This window comes from Monodelphis domestica, chromosome 1 (assembly GCF_027887165.1).
Source record: "Monodelphis domestica isolate mMonDom1 chromosome 1, mMonDom1.pri, whole genome shotgun sequence".
Lineage (NCBI taxonomy): Eukaryota > Metazoa > Chordata > Mammalia > Didelphimorphia > Didelphidae > Monodelphis > Monodelphis domestica.
In genome coordinates this window covers 628,327,448-628,340,339 of record NC_077227.1, presented here as the reverse complement: position 1 = coordinate 628,340,339, position 12,892 = coordinate 628,327,448, and the positions used below count along the sequence as shown (strand labels likewise).

The 12,892-nt window shown below is 33.1% G+C and overlaps 1 non-coding gene across 1 annotated transcript; it reads right to left on the bottom strand.

Moving 5' to 3' along the window:
- Nucleotides 1–12,485: 12,485 nt before the first annotated feature.
- LOC130456687 (U6 spliceosomal RNA) lies at nt 12,486–12,591 on the bottom strand. Its single transcript, XR_008915738.1, has one exon. It is a non-coding gene; the product is annotated as a U6 spliceosomal RNA (small nuclear RNA).
- Nucleotides 12,592–12,892: the final 301 nt, after the last annotated feature.

The following is a 12,892-nucleotide window of genomic DNA, read 5'->3' as shown; positions in this document are numbered from 1 at the left end:
TTGTTACAGTGGAGTGGAAGATACGATGGAGTGTGGTTAATGTGGCAACTTTATTTTCAGCAGATCTGAGAGGGAATAAAACATACATTTATTATGGTTTAAAAGTCTTCCCAACTTACAGAGCAATAGTAGGGCAAGAGGAAGAGACTTATGCAAGGTAATACACATGAAAAATGTGGTAGTAGAAGAAAATTGGACATCTGAATGAGGGATAGAGTAAAAAGAGAAATGTATTTTATTTTTTGATAAAATGCAGGTAATAAACTTCAACATACGTTTTCTGAAGTTATATGATTCAAATTGCCTCCCTCTCTCCTTCCCTTCCCCCCTCCCAGAGCTGACATGCAATTCAATCTGGGTTATACATGTATTATCATGCAAAACATTCCCATATTATGCATTTTAAGTGAATAATCAAAGAAGAGAGAATTTTAAACAGATCTCCAAAGAATTCTCTTTTATACTCGTTAAAAGGATAGTTCTATACCTTCTCTTCTTTCTTCAAGTCATCCACCTTAAAGGATCATATAACATACTTATGGGGATAAAAACCAAGTCCATTCACCATGAAGTCCTTCTTCCCTTCTCATTTAACTTCACTGACATCATCCTTCCCTACTCTCTCTCTCTCTCTCTCTCTCTCTCTCTCTCTCACACACACACACACACACACACACACACACACACACACACACACTACCCTACTTCTAGTATATGACACCTTCTTTCCTACCACTTTCACTGGCCTGTAAGATCTCATCACCTCATGTTAATACTATTACAGGGAGGCCACTTATAGTTGATCATCCTGTTTTAAGTCTCTCTTAATTCAAATTGATTCCTTAAGCATATGTCTGATTATGTTACTTCTCTCATTCAATAAAATCCAATGATTCCCTATTCCCTCCATAATCAAATATAAAATCTTGTTTGGCTTTTAAAGTCCTTCATAACCTGGCACATTTTAACCTTTCCATTCTTCTTAAACTTTACTTCCATATACACTGTGATCCAATAACACAGGCCTCTTGATGTATTTTACACATAACACTCATTCCATCTCTTTGCTGCATGTATTTTCATTGGCTGATTCCCCCTACCTGGGACTTTTTTTCCTTCATTAATAAGAATCTTCAAGGCTTCCCATTAGTTGACAGATAAAACCCCATTTTCTTAAAAAAAAACCCCTTTTCCAGGCCACCTTAATGGTACTATTTCTTATTTTTTTCATACCAAGTATCTCTGACAAAGTTGTCATTTCTAAAATATATAGAAAACTGAGTCAAATTTTAAGAATAAAAATCATTTTAATTGACAAATAGCCAAAGAATATGAATAGGCAGCTCTCAGATGAAAATTAAAGCTACCTATAGTCATATGAAAAAAATGTTCCACATCAATATTGATTAGAGAAATGCAAATCAAAATAATTCTGAAGTATCACCTCACAACTATCAGACTACCTAATATGCCATAAAAGGAAAAAACAATAAATGTTGAAGAAGATGTGGGAAAACTGAAACATTAGTACATTTTTTACAAAACCTTTACCATCTGTCCTAGAACTGATGCTAAATTTCATTTCCAAGACAGAATAGCAGTAAGATTTAGGTAAATGGAGTCTGGGGACTTGCCTCTTGGAAGCATTTGAGGTTAACTGTGAATCCAGGACCTCTCCTCTTCAGACCTTGCTCTGTATCCACTGAGTCACCTAAATTCCTTCCATGCCCCCCAAACCCCCGCCTGCCCTCACTAATTGTTGTTGGTGCTGACAAAATCATTCTGTGGAAAAATCTGGAAACATACCCAAAGGACTATGAAACTGTGCATAATTTTTAATCCAACAATATCATTACTTGGTCTATATACCAATGAGATAAAAAAGGGGAAGATGATCTATTTGTGCAAAAATACTTATAGTAGATGTTATGTCCATCAACTAGAGAATCAATGAATGAATTGTGATATCTGATTGTAATGGAATAATATTGTGCCCTAAAAAATTACAAACATGATGATTTCAGAAAAAATATGGAAAGATATATATGAACTGATGCGAAGTGAAGTGAGTAGAACCAGGAGACCATTGTATGTAGTAACAACAATATTGCATACGTGATCAATTATGAATGACTTGACTATTATCTACAAAGTAAGGATCCAAGAAAACTCTAAAGGACTTATGATGAAGTTACTATCCATGGTCATAGAAGAAACTGATGGAGTCTGAATATATATTGAAGCATACTGTTTTTCATTTCCATCATGATTTATTTTTTGCATGTACCTTATGTTTCTGCTTTGACAACATGGTAAAAATAGAAATGTGTATTGCATGATAGCGCATGTATAAACTACATCTGACTGTTGTCTTGGGGATAGAGAGAAGAGGGAGGCACAGAGGGAGAAAATTTCAATCTCAAAAAGTCAAAAATCAAATGTTGAAAATTGTTTCTATGGGTAATGGAGGAAAAATACAATAAAATATTCCTGGAGGAAAAAAGTTCCTTTTCTGATGGCCTAGAATTACATATGTGTATGTACACATACATAAATATAAGACACATATTTGTTTTATATTATATCTGCATCTTGTCTGTACATAAAATTTGCACTTTGTCTTCCTATTAACTGAGCTTCTTCAGGTCAGGGATGTTCTTGCTTTTGTTTTCTGAGGACCTGACGCACAGTGCCTGGAATATAATATGAACTTATATATACTTACTGATTGACTGACGAGAAAGAGGCAAACTGGATTATTGAGAAGAGTAATGAAAATAAATTTGTAGAGATACTACCAAAGAGTTTGAAAACCAAGCAAAGATGTTTATTTCTGAGGCAAGAGGAATTGAGACTGATTAAAGTACTAGAGCAAAAGAATGACGAAAGCTCCATGAAGATATTCTGCATACATAGTCAATATCTACTGTATACAAATGTATCTGCAACCTGATGATTTTATATACTTAAATTTAAAACCTTAAAGATGCCTCTCTTATAATTTCAGAGACAGAAAACACCTGATATGTCATCAAGTTTAAATTATACCTGAATTGAAGTCCCCTTTACATTCTTCTTAAATAATGAGTCACATAATATCCAATTGAAGGACTCCAAAGACAGGTAACACACTACTTTATGAGATATCTCATGCTACCTCTGATAGTTCTAGTTTTTCTGAAAGGCTGCTAGAATGCTGAAAGTATTTCTCCACATCAAGTCTAAATCTGCCTCTCTAAAACATCTACTCATTAATGCTAATTCTAATACTTGTATAGCATGATCCCCCTTCAAAAAGCTGAAAATCATTCTTTTTTTCATTTTCTTTTCTCCTAAGCTTCTTTTTTGCAAAAATAATTAGTGCCTAGACATCTCCATTTCACCAACATAAGCCCCCCTCAGAGAAATCTAGAAGAGACCTTTGTAGTGGACCTTATTTAGAGTTCCTCAAGTAAGATCTAATAGGGTTTTTCAGCAGAGGTGACTGGATGGCAAATCTACATCACCATAATTGTATTGGAAATGGTTGATTCAGTTGGTTCATCTGTATTTGTGTGTGTGTGTGTGTGTGTGTGTGTGTGTGTGTGTGTGTGTGTTTGTGATTTGTTCCCATAAAATGTCATGCCTGGGGGACACTGAAAAGTGAATGAGGGTACCTTGAAAAGTGTGTTCTTAAAGCAGATTGCAAGTCCTTGGCTAGAGTAAATTAATCCAAATGGTCATATTTGGGGGAGAGTGTCATTTCAATGAGATCATAGAACTGACATTGAAGGAATTCATCCAGTTGAAATAAAAAACAGAAGCTACAGAATTAGCACCAATAGAGAGAAATGTAACCAAGCCATGAGCTTTCCTGGCATAAGTAAATGGCTATGGAAAACTCATCTCCTGCTTGTCTGGTCTGGTAAAACCTGACTGAATTATTAGAGAAAGGTAAAAAAAATACATTTGCAGGACTCTTAGAGGGGGAACTTTTCTTGTTGGCCTGAGGTACACAGATGTCAAGTACAGCTAGTTCCAAAACAGTAGAAGTGTTATGAAACCACTCTGATGATTATGGCTCGCCACTACAGTTTCTTATGGGGAAGAAACTGAAGCTTGCCCCTGCTGAGTGCAGAGAGAGGTTTCTATTTGCCAGAGGAACATTCCACTCGGGTCAATGCCAGGTAGCCTCTCACCACACTGCTTAAGAAACAGCCTCAGACTGGGAAATGAGGGACAGTGAGGAAGAGGAACTGAGGAAGGATGCTCAAACTTAGTTAAGCTGTTTTTTTTTTCCTTTTCTTCCTTCTTATCACCTTTTGGAGAAATGAACTTTATTGCACTCAAAGAAAAGAAACCTGGGATGAGTTATTTATTAAAAAAACACTAGGCTATCCACAATGGTCAATACCAATGCCAGATGGTGCTGACCACGTGTAAAACAAATAGATATGAGGGAGCCTGGCATGGGGAGATTATTTTAAATACATTTTTCCCCTTTTCTCAACCAACTATATTGCTTAAAACACACAGAAAAAAATGGCTTATTAGGAGAGTCAAGAAAATTATGGTAGTATAAAATATAAAACTTGATGGATCTAAAATAAAGATAAAAGATTTGCACAATTCACATAAGGACAATGCATTCAGTTAGCTGGTATCAACAGAATGCTTTTAGGAGAGTAAGAATACCATAATGATTTTAAAAAAAGAGAAAGCAGGTAGAGGCTGAGGTGATATATTTTCCCAACTTCATGATTCCTCTGAGAACATTAATGGAATCTTTCTCGTAAGGCCCATGTTACTTAAGTAATATTATTCATCAAAACTCCACAATTTGCTTTGTTCATTGAGACCTTAGCAGCGTATTCATCCTTCTATATCAATAAGCCCAAAGTCATAAATAAGAAACAATGGAACTCTAAATTTAGCCAAGTTGATTTAATGGTTTTATTAAAAATTTCAGGTTATAATCCCTGACCTCTTTGCCTTCCTGAAAACTATCTCATGCCAGAACTGTACTTATCCTTCAGCCCTACCCCCTGTGTGAAGCATTTCTCAATTGATTCTTCATTTGATAGTATTATAAGCTTAATCAAATTACCTTATGCTTACTTCTCTGTGTAAATTACAAGATTTAGAGTTGGAAGAAACCCTTGTTACATTTAGTTCAACCACTTTACTACAACACAAAAGGAATTCCAATTATATTATACCTAATAAATAACTGCCCATCATCTTCTTGTGAAATTTAAAATTAACTCTCCCTTGATGGTAAAGATTAAATTGTAACCCCCACCTATTTTTATATTTTAATCACCAAAAGTGTAAATATCCTACTTAAAAGTTCATTATGCAGATCTGCTCATCTTTAGATCTAATCACAAGAAGTATAAACACCTCATTTAATCATTAAGCGTGAGGTCTATGACCCACGTGTGCAATAGTAGGTGATGAATCAGAATTAAACTACCTGTGGGCAGTCCTAAGGCAAAGCTTCAACTGTGATTGGTAAATGTGAAATTAGGGGAAGACACAGGAAGTGACACAAAAGAAGCATCTTTAAAAGGAGATGTCACTTCCTGTGATGGAGAGTTCTTCATTCTTTGGAAGTATAGACTGGAGATAATTCTTCATTCTTTGGAGTAGATGCTGGACCCGAGATCCTGTTCCTGGTGAGGCTGTTCTAAAATCTCTTCCTTTGAACTGACATGTGGTGAGTGAAAAGCTGACTACTGGATTTTCTGAAAAAACTAACCTCAGGAGGAGAGACTTACCTCTTGAGAAAGACTTCCCCAGGTCCTCAGCTTTTCTGGGGCTTAAGGACTAACTCTCCCTGCCTGGGCTGAGCCAGGGGCCTGAGTAAATTACTTAGTGCTTAAGCTAGATATCTTACCCTGTCCTCTCTGATTTTCTTACTTCACTCTTTCAACATTTTATAAATAAATTGCAAATAAATCTTTTTGGAATGAATATAAATTCTTGGTGACCACACTCTTAAATAACCCAGTCCAATACTTTTAAAATTAACCCCTTCCACCCCCCTCACATTATCTTGACTTCAACTGAAGGAAAATCCAGATATATTTGACTATTCTGTATGACTCTTGTCAATGTCCTCCCATATATCACAAAGACTCCATTAAATGTGCTGAAGGTATTCCATGCTTTCCCCTAACATTGTTAGGGTATCTAAAATATGCTCTGATTGTTCAGCTGGCAGACCTTATTTTTGCCCCTTGACCACTCTGTTTTCTCTTTTTATCATATTATTTCTAAATGAGGTATCTTAATAATATTTTCAGTTCTTCATTAACTATATCTTACATAATGTTATATCTACTATGTGTTTCTCCATAGCTATTTGTAATGCCCATCCTTAAGTCTTTGGAGGCAATTATAGTCTATGTCTCTCAAAGTTATTGAAATGGCTATGGAATGTTAATATGTGATGCTTAGGGTCAGTGGAAGAGATTTTTAGTCTCCTGAATGCACAGTACAGCCTACTCTCCTTCTGCTGTTAAAATCTGGTTATAATTCATTTTCCATCTGTACTATCCATGGATAGTACAGTCCTAAAATTATATGATAATGGACAAAACATCTGATGTGCATCCAAATCCATCTATAAATGTAGAGAACAGACATTTATTCTTCATCAAATACATGTTTCCTAGTATAGATGAACAGGTTATATTTCTTTTAGGGTTTCCATTTCCATTCCAAATGATCATGCAATATTGTGGCAATCAGCTCAATATCTTCTTAAAAGAGGATCATCTGGAAGACCTTAAGGCCAATATTGAATCATTCTTTGACATAGATTGTATTCTGGATTTCTTCCATCACAGTGGAAAATATCCTTGATAAGCCACTTATCTTGCTATTTTGTAACTCCTCTGATATCAATTTTTTTTAAATCAAAAGAATTATTAAATAGGGTTTTTTCTTTCAATATATCTTCTAAGGAATGTTGAATGATTTTGGAGCATGGATGGAAAACAACATTTTTGTAAATGAATCTGCAAAGAACAGCTTCTTTTTATCAAATAAAATACAAAATGAATTTTTATATTCTCTATATATTTCAATTGATTATTAAATAGTAAAACAATGGTCCATTGTTGAATATTTATTGAGAAAGCCTGCTTGTTATCCACTAGCAGACTCATGGATAAGGCACATGATTGATATATAGATGGCTTACATAAAGACTTTGTATAGATGAAAAGTAGGCATGTAAGTCATTAGCTAGATGAAAGGATAAAAATTGCAAAGGTTTTAAGTATGTAGTCTAAGAAAAAATTGAAAATAGATGAATAGAAGCTTTGCATATGGAATTAAGAAATCAATTTTGCAAGTACAAAATAGGGAAGACAAAGTAGTTTATCAAAAAGAGATATAGAATTTTTAGTTAATTATAAGCTCTTTATATATAAAATATAGAGTGATAACCTAGAACATAATAATGATCTTGGGCTACATTAAGAGAGCAGCAACTTCTTGAAATAAGAAGATGATAATCTATCTGTATTTTCCTCTTATCAGAACTCATATAGAATATTAAGTTCTTTTCTAAGCCTAACAGTTTATGGAAAACATTGATAGTTTAGAAGATATTCAGAGGAGGACATTGAGAATGATAAAGTTCATGTCAATATGAATTTTAGTTAGAAAATCAGAAATGTTTAGTCTAGAAAAGAGAAGAAATAGGAAAACATGATAATTTTCTTCAAATGATTAAAAGATTAATCTTAGTTTTTTGGCCCCAAAGAGCAGTAGCAAAAGCAATAAATTGAAATGGTAGAGAGAAAAATATATATTTGATATCACAAAAAAATGTCTAAAATATTAAAGGTTTCCAAAAATAAAATAAACTATGTCAAATGATGGTGGATTTTCCATAATTTGAGTTTACCCATAAGAGGATGAATGGCTTTTTAACAAGTTATGATAAATATTTATTTGGTGAATGGATAATAATGGATAGTTACTAAGGTCTCTTATAATTAAAATTCTATGATGATTATGATATGCAATATAATCAGTCAATAAAGAGATCAATGATAATCAGAGTCAAGGGTAAAAATTATAGGATAATTTTATTACCCTTTAAGTTAAATAAAGCCATTAGTTTTTATAAATATTTATAGAAATTATCTGCATATCTGGTTCCAGAAGCAGGTTTCCTTATGGTCATATCATTGAGGATACATTTTGTTGCTATTTGAACACAAGGTATGATAAAGGAATATTTATATCAAAAGAGGTAATATGATATAGTGGATAAAAAGACAAATCTGGATTCAGAAAGACATAGGTTCAAATTTTGCTGTTTACACATATTAACTATATGACCATGCACACATGACTTCTTTGTTCCATCTAACTCTGATACTATAAATTGAAGTTGAACTCCTTATCTGCAATGTTAGAGTTCTTTTACTAAGAATTCCAAAGTTTCTTGAAATCACAAATCTGGTCAAAAGAGAAGATGTGAGGCAATGCTCAAAAGTATCGACTTCCAGGACATCCTCATGCATAGATCTCAAAATGCACAAACTAGTCAAAGAGACCAATATTTACAAAGTTGTTCCCCACTTCCTTACATCCAATCTGACTATTTTTAGAAGTTAAAAGACAATGTTAGCATATTTTTCTATTATAAGGTGCTATTTTTACTGTGTAACATTTCCTAGTTTAAATTTTCCTCTATTATTATATCTTATTTGTTGACTCTCTTATCTACATGACCATTTTAAGTTTGATTTGTCTTTTCTGCCTAGGGTGCAAATATATATACCAATCATAATTATGGTCAACTCAAATATAGTCATTGGTATCTAGGAAAAGTTTGTAACATTAAACATTCTAATCCAAATAAGTAATTTGTTATGTAGATTGCCTTCTCTTACAAGATGCTTTGAAACTGTAAAATCAAGAATTATCTGGGATAATAGTGTAATAAATGTTTTTTTTTTCTTAAATGAACACAAACCATAAACTCTGGTGCATGTCTGCAGGATTTTAGTTTCTATTATTTCTCATTCTTCATATCCTTCTCTTTCTCCTGGTGACTAATATCTTATTTTCCTTTTTTTTTCTTTACAACCTCTTCCTCTCTGTCTCTTTTTTTTCCTTCTTTATTCTTTTCCTTACTTCTTCCCACTACTTATTCTTACCTTTATTTTTTCTTCTTTTTCCTTGTTATCCCTTTTATTTTTTCTGATTATTTCATTTACCCCATTCCATGTCTCAACCTCTCATTTTACAAATAAGAAAACTGCAACTAAGTCTGCAGAAGGAAAGGATTATATATAAGATTTACCAAAGGATATACCTAAAGACAAATGTCAAATATCATGGCAGAAAAAGTTGGGAAAAACTACTAAATACTAGAAAAATATTGGAAGTTCATAAATATTTATATGCATATACATATTTGTGTATATATATATATATATATATATATATATATATATATATATATATATATATATATATATATTAGAAAGGAAAACTAAACCAACCTTTCTGCCACACAGGTGGAACAAAGTGCAGTTAAAATGTTGGAGAGAAGATACTGACAACCATGACAGTTGGTGGGGGGGAGGGGATTGAGAGAGTGACAATTGACTTAGAAGTCACTCTCTCTTTCCTGGCCCTTGGACTAGAAGGAGTGTTCTCTCCCTGTCTGGGGATGGAAGTACCTCTATTCCTGGATATTTCACAACTGTGTGCTCTACATGGAATTCTGTGATCATGTCATCGTTCAAAAGGACTTAAGGGGAGCAATCTGAACTATAAAGTCAGTCTTTAGGGGCATCAGACCAAAGAGACAGGCCCAAACAGCTCTGAATGTCAGAACCTTTTCTTCCTTTTGTTATCAACTGCTAAAGACTTTGAACTAAAGAAAACTAGCATAGATTAGCATATACAGGAATAAAAGAAACCCTCCACCATTCTGTTGGGCCTGGCCACAGCTCAAAAGCTGAGAGATTCAAACCCAATCTAGGGAAATCCTGATTCCCTCTTCCCTGATTACCTTACAAAACAAACTTGTTATTAAATTCATCTTGAGTTAAATATTCCATAGTCAGATGAGAGGACTATCATTTCAGGGGGACATAGAGGGAGCTGAACCTCAGGACAGCCATTGAACCATAAATGGTCCTTATTAGCCCCATGCCAGGTGACCTTGATCTAGGGGGAGACTTGTCCCTTGGGGGCGGGGGTCTGTGCTTACCTGTTCTGGGGTTCTTCAACATCTTGATATGATGTCTTCAACATCAATCAATAGAGAAGACATCCCCTCAGGCAATCAGAGTTGGCCCATTTCTTGGGAACCCCATTTTTCAAAGGCAGTCTCTCAGCAGGGGGTATCTCTCTCTCTCTCCTTTTACTTCACCAGCACTCTATCCCTGCAACTCTTTCATTCCCTGTTACAAAACCTTCCTTATTCCCTGATACCTCTTCAATATCCCTTGTACTTCTTCAGTCCTCAACTATCCCTTTAACTATTACAATATATATGTAAAATGCATTATAGAAAATTTGAATAACATACAATTAAAAGCACTATAAAAGAAATATTTGAAATGGTAGACAAAAAAAAAAGAAAATCAGAAATTCCTGATACCATAGCCTACAAAAAAGTGAAAGCCAAAGTATTAAATTTATATAGAGTTAAACTAGTATAAAGAAAAAAATAGCTTAATATCCATTTTTTAAAAAACTATAGTTGCTTCAGAAATTAAGAAATTCAAGGCAAGAAAGGAACTCAAGAACAAGAGGACATATTTCTGGTCATTTACATAGCCAAAAGAATTATAACATAAAAGCATAATTTAAATCAAACAAAAAAATTTAAAAAAAACACTATTTCTTGGGTGTGGTTAATATAGCAAATAGCAGAGCAGTTGTCACCAAGTATATGAACAGAACTAGGTTTCCTTCAAAATTGGAAAGGTGTTGGCCAAAATAAAATCCAGAATTTTGGCTCAAATACATCATAATTATATGTAAGCTCAGAGCAATAGTCTTAACTTCTATTGTAATTCTGATTTTGTCTTTCTTAATAGATGACATCATATATTTGCAATTAAAATTCCTAAATACCATTGATTGACTCCTCTGAAAAAAGTAACTTATTTAAGAACTTTATGAAAAATATTCACAAATTGATAGATATGCAAATACATGTGAAAATAAATATTTTGGCTGAGGAGCATAAAAAAATTCCTCCCAAAGTTCCAGAGACTATGAAAAGCAAGCATCATAATATTTTTGCTGTCTTATTGATTGTTACAGTCTTTAACTAAGTTCTAAATATATGGCTTAATCATGTACTGCAAATATATGAGCTAGATCCAAGGTAAATGAGAATTTGATGCTCACGTGAAAAGATGTTATATATTTAAAACATAGTCCCAACACAATAACATCAAAAATAATTTATATGAAAGTGGAATCTTTTAGTGAGATAGTTCAAGCACACAATTATTCTACCTACTCTTAGTTCCATCATTATCCCTTCTGAACAGGAAGGAATGTGAACATAGTTCTAAAAACTCTTATGTATTTATGTACACAGATGACATCAAGTCCTATGATTCCACTGAAAAACATGTTAAACAAAAGTTTCCTCCCTTGGAAATATTCACCAATATTATTAAAAGGAAATTTCTATTTGATAAGTATAAAATTATTAATATGTATCATAGAAGAATAGAAATTGAAGTCAATTGGATCAATAGATGAAAGTAAAAAATAGACTTCAGATAAAACACATTAAACATAATGCAATCAAAGGGAAGACTGAGGGTGTGTGTGTTGAGACTGAATGGAAACCTTACATCAAAGCTTAACAGGAAGTACTAATATAGAGAAATTAACTAGTCTTCACAAATCAAAATACCAGCCAATGTTTGCTTTGGTTATAGTACAATGTACAACAATGCATCAAGAAAATAACCAAATGAAAGTATACCTAAACTTAATAAACTAGAATATGACAAACTCAAAGCAACTATGGAAATATGAATGCTTTTCCTGAAAAATAAGGTAGAGTTAATAAATATTCTCAGAGCTTATTATTTTTAAAAAATTAAAGCTACACAGAAATAACTGTGAAACAAATAGATCTCATTTACAAAGCATTATAAAGATCACCAAACATCATCAACCTGTCAAATTTTACCAAAAATGATTTGCCTCTAGTGGAGAATAATTAGCAACCTCCCCCCCAAAAAAGAACAATGACAACCATAATAATAATAATAATTAACCATAATAATATCACTCTTTAAGGTTTTGAGAGCATTTTAGATATACATCAATTAATCTTCACAATAAGGTAAGGTAAATATTATTATTAAAAACAATCAATATCATCATCAACAAAAAAGTATTGGACATGGTTGTTATGAAGATTTATTTATACAAATAAAACACTTTGGGATAGTAACTTAGGATCAGATATCTGCCATTAAAAAGGTATTTTTTTTAGTATGGAATAATTTATGAATATTCATGTCATTCTTGCACAGGGTCCATGCTAATCTCAGTATTGTCCCAACTTTAGCATATATGAGCTACTGAAGTGAGTACAAAAATCTTTTCTTAAAGAGTTTAAATATTGATAATATTAAGTAGCAAGGTGGTACAATAGATAGAGCATTAGGTGTTATGAAGATGAAAATTTAACCTCATGGATTTGTTCTCAGTTTCCTCATCTACAAAATAAGGAAAATAATGGATAAAATAGAACCTACCTCACAAAATTGCTATACAATGAGATAATATTTATAAAGCACTCTGCAAACCTTAAAGCACTACATAAATGCTAGTTATGATGATGATGAAGATGATAATAATCCAATGGAGTGGTGGAAATTGACCTTCAGGTAGC